The sequence below is a fragment of the Triticum urartu genome, chromosome 5A (assembly GCF_056163025.1).
Source record: "Triticum urartu cultivar PI428250 chromosome 5A, HENAU_Tu73, whole genome shotgun sequence".
Classification (NCBI taxonomy): domain Eukaryota; kingdom Viridiplantae; phylum Streptophyta; class Magnoliopsida; order Poales; family Poaceae; genus Triticum; species Triticum urartu.
The window spans coordinates 335,565,732-335,572,314 of NC_141877.1; positions in this window are offsets into that span (position 1 = coordinate 335,565,732).

Below are 6,583 nucleotides of genomic sequence, written 5' to 3' on the forward strand. Positions count from 1 at the left end.
CTGATCACGATTCCTGATCCGATTTTCGTTTTAGTTTAACTTTTCGCTCGTTTATCGAAATCAGGCGATTCAAGCGCCTAGGGATTCATCTCGAAACCCTCTATTCGTTTAACCAACTTAAACAAGTTTTTGTTACTGTAAAATTTGCCCTAGATCCAGATTAGTAGAACGAAGTTGTTTTCTTTCGCCGTTTGTCTTTCGTTGCTTCGTTTGATTTGATTCTTTTTGCCAACTGGAGTTCTTAAGTTGAACCTTCTGGTTAGATCTCTTATTTGAGTTTTACCTGTGCATTAGATGAGTACTTATTGTATGCTTGTTTGTTTGTCTGTGATAGAATACCCGGAGTGCGCCGCCTGTTACTTCGAATCGTTAGGTTTCGCGGATCATCAGCAAGGCAAGTAACACTTTGATCATACCTTTTCTACTACCCAGTTTTATTGCATTAGATCAATCCTCACACATTGCATGATTAGGATCTAATTAAATTGTGGGATGGGAAGTAGATGAGGTAGTACCTATTACCTGTTTATTATCAAACCTTTGGGAGTTACTTCTACGTTTGCTTACTATGCCATGCTATGCTAGTAGACGTGGATTGGGTGAGTGAAATCCATGACAGATGTGAGATTGTTAATTAATGGTTTATCTAAGGTGGCAACTTAAACACACATCTGGGTGGATTGAGGCACCTGGGTATTCCAGGACTTGCCTGTTTTCTTTTGGACCGCCACCCAGGCTCAAAGGGATCATGAGACTATTCATACTAGAAACTTCCGTGTGCAGCCACAAGCTATTATGGGCTCTAGCATAGTTGACTAAGTCGTGCGAACTCTTACAGTGGTAGACTAGCAGATGTAGGGGATGTAGGTGCTATGGTCTACCCATCGTAAGGTGCTAGCGCTTCTGAAAGATTATGTCTCGGTCATCCGTCTTCTCAAACACCATGTAGTGCGAGAAACCAAACGGAGACGATCGAGTCTTGTGGGGAAAAGTGCGCAAACCTATGTAGAGTGTAATAAACTAATCATGGTTAGCCGTGTCCCCGGTTATGGACATCTTGAGTATCTAGTACTTGGATTATCATGTGAATCTCAACATGTTACTCTAAATTAATTTTGTTGGGTTATGTTTAATGATGATGCTTAATTGGGATTGAGAATGCTGTCAACCATTCTCAATGTTTAACAACCACCATGATAGTAATTAAATTTTATTTCTTTGAAGTAGGGAAAAATTGGCTTTACGCAAAACTGTAACCATAGAGCTTTCCACCAGCCAAATATGCATATAGTATAGCTGTTTCATTCCATTACTCTCTATGTGTTACCTTGCCACCATATTCCATGTGCTGACCCGTTTCGGGCTGCAACGTTAATGTTGCAGACTTTTCAGACGACGATTAAGGAGTTTTTAGGTCGTGGTTCTATACTCAGTGATGCCCTTGGAGTTGATGGACTCGCTTATCTTCCAAGCCTTCCGCTGTTATCGTTATTAGATGGCCTTAAGCCATACTTATTGTAATAAGTTCTCTTTTGAGACACTCGATGTAATAAGTGTGTGATTGCTACTCTGTTATAAATCCTCCGAGTACTGTGTGGTGTCGGCATTACTGATCCAGGGATGACACCGGAGCACAGAGATCAGACTATTGGAGGTCTGGTCGCTACACATTAATATCCCTTAGTTTCCAATAGGATCCCGCTGCCACGGGAGGGTAGGACAAAAGATGTCATGCAAGTTCTTTTCCATAAGCACGTATGACTATATTCAGAATACATGCCTACATTACATTGATGAACTGGAGCTAGTTCTGTGTCACCCTAGGTTATGACTGTTATATGATGAACCGCATCCGGCATAATTCTCTATCACTGATCCATTGCATACGAGCTTTCCATGTATTGTTCTTCGCTTATTTACTTTTCCGTTGCTATTGTTATCATCACTATAATACACCAAAAATATTACTTTTGCTACCGTTACCTTTTACTACCGTTACCACTACTATCATATTACTTTGCTACTAAATACCTTGCTGCAAATATTAAGTTTCCATGTGTGGTTGAATTGACAACTCAGCTGCTAATACTTGAGAATATTCTTTGGCTCCCGTTGTGTCGAATCAATAAATTTGGGTTGAATACTCTACCCTCAAAAACTATTGTGATCCCCTATACTTGTGGGTTATCAAGACTATTTTCTGGCGTCGTTGCCAGGGAGCATAGCTCTATTGTTTGAGTCACTTGGGATTTATATCTGCTTATCATTATGAAGAACTTGAAAATCCAAGAACCAAGATTTATCCCTCAACTACGAGGGGAGGTAAGGAACTGCCATCTAGCTCTGCACTTGATTCACCTTCTGTTTTGAGTAAGCTGGCGACACCTAAACCCGCTTCTTCTTTTAATTCTGATATGTCGCATGTTATTGATGATGCCACTTCTGCTATGCATGATACTTATGATGAAACTACTTCTATGCTTCTGTGCCACTTTGTGAATTTCTTGATGAACAACTTGCTAGGGCTAGAGAGAATGAAATTATTGAAACTGATAATATTGATGAAAGTGATGATGAAGATTCTCCCCCTATATATGAATTGCCTGTTGTGCCTGAGGGCTATGTTATGGATGAAGAAACTGCTAGAGATTTTCTTGCTTGCAATGATAGGAGTGATCTTAAGAAATTATTAGCTAAGCTGAAACAAAAAACTCTGAATGCTAGAATGAAATATGATCCTGCTTATGCTACTTCACCTATCTTTGTTATTGATAAGGATTATGATTTTTTTGTTGATCCTGAGATAATTACTTTAGTTGAATATGATCCTTTCTATGGCTATGAATCTGAAACTGTTGTGGCAAATCTTACTAAATTAAATGATATAGCCACCCTGTTCACTAATGATGAGAAAACTCGCTATTATTATATCCTTAAATTATTTCCGTTCTCATTAAAGGGTGATGCTAAGATATGGTTTAATTCTCTTGATCCTGGTTGTGTGCGTAGTCCCCAGGATATGATTTATTACTTCTCTGCTAAATATTTCCCCGCTCATAAGAAACAAGCTGCTTTAAGGGAAATATATAATTTTGTGCAAATTTAAGAAGAGAGTCTCCCACAAGCTTGGGGGAGGCATCTCAAATTACTTAATGCTTTGCCTGATCATCCTCTTAAGAAAAATGAAATACTTGATATCTTTCATGATGGACTAACCGATGCTTCCAGAGACCACCTGGATAGTTGTGCTGGTTGTGTTTTGAGGGAAAGAAAACCAGATGAAGCTAAAATTCTATTGAATAATATGTTGACTAATGAAAATAATTGGACACTTCCTGATCCAATCCCTGGTCCAATTCCTGAACGAACTCCTAAGCCAACTCCGAAGAAAAGGGGTATTCTATTTCTCAGTCCTGAAGATATGCAAGAGGCAAAGAAATCTATGAAAGAAAAAGGTATTAAAGCTGAAGATGTTAAGAATTTGCCTCCTATTGAAGAAATACATGGTCTTAATTTACTGCCTGTTGAAGAAATACATGGTCTTCATAATCCGACACAGGTAGTAAAGGTTAAGCAAGAAGATTGAGTTTGATAACTTGATGGTTAAGCAAGAAGATTTTAATGCTTATGTTGGTAGACAATTGAAACATAATTCTTATATGATTGAACACTTGAGTGATTATATGGCTAATGTTAAAGGTGAACTAAAACTTATTAGTAAACATGCTTCTATGGTTACCACTCAAGTAGAACAAGTACTTAAAGCTCAGAATGATTTGCTCAATGAATTAAATAGTAAGAAAAATGATAATGTTGTTAGAGTTATGACTAGAGGTGGTAAAATGACTCAGGAACCTTTGTATCCTGAGGGCCATCCTAAGAGAATTGAGAAAGATTCTCAGAGAAATAATATTGATGCACCTAGTCCTTCTAAGAGGAAGAAAAAGAAAAATGTAGGACTTTGCATGCTTCTAGTGAACCTGTTGATGACACACCTGAGAATCCCAATGATATTTCTATTTCTGATGCTGAAACACAATCTAGTAATGAGCATGAACCTAGTAATAATGTTAATGATGATGTTCATGTTGATGCTCAACCTAGCAATAATAATGATGTAGAGATTAAACCTGCTGTTGATCTTGATAACCCACAATCAAAGAATCAAGGTTATGATAAGAGAGACTTTGTTGCTAGGAATCACGATAAAGAAAGAGAACCATGGGTTCAGAAACCCATGCATTTTCCTCCTAAACCATCCAAGAAAAAGGATGATGAGGATTTTGAGCGCTTTGCTGAAATGATTAGACCTATCTTCTTGCATATGCGTTTGACTGACATGCTCAAAATGAATCCTTATGCTAAGTACATGAAGGATATTGTTACTAATAAGAGAAAGATACCGAAAGCTGAAATTTCCACCATGCTTGCTAATTATACTTTTAAGGGTGGAATTCCAAGGGAACTTGGAGATCCAGGAGTACCAACTATACCATGCTCCATTAAAAGAAACTATGTTAAAACTGCTTTATGTGATCTTGGAGCCGGTGTTAGTGTTATGCCTCTCTCTTTATATCGTAGACTTGATTTGAATAAGTTGACACCTACTGAAATATCTTTGCAAATGGCTGATAAATCAACTGCTATACCTGTCACTATTTGTGAGGATGTGCCTGTTATGGTTGCGAATGTTACTATTTTAACGGACTTTTTTATCCTTGATATTCCCGAGGACGATAGTATGTCTATTATTCTTGGAAGACCCTTTTTGAATACTGTAGGGGCTGTTATTAATTGCACCAAAGGCAATGTCACTTTTCATGTTAATGGTAATGAGCATACGGTACACTTTCTGAGGAAACAACCTCAAGTCCACAGTATCAATTCTATTGGAAAAATTCCAACTATTACTATTGGAGGTTTTTAATTTCCTCTTCCTATTGTCAAGAAGAAATATGATATACTTATTGTTGGGGACATGCATATTCCTGTTGTGGTAACCTAGTGTTATTCGAAAATTCTCCGGTTCCATGTTATTTGGAATGAGTTTGTTAACAAGACCTGATCAACCTTGTTAGTGGATTCCTTTTGATGAGCATGAGATGGATGAATTTAGAAAACACAACTCTCTGTATCCTCTTTTTACTTTATGTTATTTATATTAAATAGCAAAAATAGTATTTTTTTGTCTGTTTTTTGAATTATCAATGCAATAAAAAATACCCCAAAAATAAAAGTTCTCCAAATGCCCTGAAATTTAAATATGATTTTTTCTGAAATATTTGAGAATATCTGGCACTAAGAACACAACAGGGGGAGCAAGCACCTGGCCACAAGGGTGGCGGGCGCGCCCTACCCCCCTGGGCGCGCCCCCTGCCTCATGGGCCCACGGCGGCTCCCCTCCACTTATTCCAGCTACCACACACTCCTTCTTCCTCCCACAAACATCACTAACCAGCTCAAACCTGAGTCCAAGCTCATTTTGCTGCCATTTTCGATCTCCTTGCTCAAAGCTCCATTCAAAAAACTTCTTTAGGGGATTGTTCCTTGGTATGTGACTCCTCCAATGGTCCAATTAGTTTTTGTTCTAGTGCTTTATTCATTGCATATTTTTTCTGCTTAGGTGACCCTATTCTTGAGCTTGCATGTCAAATTTATATGGTAAAAAGTAGTTTTAATGCATGATATATCCTCTAGGCACTTGTAGGAGTAGTTGCTATCAATTTTGTTGAGTTTGGTTCACTTTTATTTTGAAGTTACTAAAATTTCAGAAATTTTTCAGAGGAAGAAATATGTTTAGGAAAATATACCAAGGTGGTCCTTCAAGGAAGCAAGGACCCAGGCTCGCAATTCGCGATGCCGACGATGAACCACCGAGGGAAGCTCAAGTGCGGACTTGTGAATGGCATTTAGAGGACTTTATGGATCGAGCAGGAATCAAGGAAGAATTTAACGCGTATGTGCGTAATGCCGATCTTGAGAGCTTAGAGGCAGATAAGTGCCGCCAATACCACTATCTCACTGATTCCTTTGAGAGGAGGTTTGAATTTTCATCATCATGCAATTCTCAAACTGTCCTATTTGATCTTTATGAAAATTCTTATACTATGGACTTAGAGGATTTTAATACTGCTTGCAAACTTCCACAATGGGGCAACACTAGTGAGCCTCGCAAATCTGAGTTTAGAGATTTTCTTGCTAGTATAACTGTGGGGGAATCTAGAGATATAACATAAGCTACCCTAGGGAGCATTCATTTTCCTGCTATAGATTATTTTGCTCTCTTCATAGGTAGATGCATTAATGGTAAAGATGAAGCATGTCACATGTGTGTGCCTGATCTTAGTGTTCTCAGAAGCGCTGTTTTAGGAGATAAACAATACAACTTGGGGGCTATCGTTGCACGTAGGTTGCATAATAATCATATTCATGGAGATTTCTTTGGTGGAATTTATGCAACCCGTCTAGCTAATTTTCTTGATATACCCATACGTGGGTATGATATTGAGTTGCCTCCTGTTTATTTAGATTATGAGGCCATGGTTTGTCATCAGTTTGTTGAGAGGAACGATCAGTTCCTCCA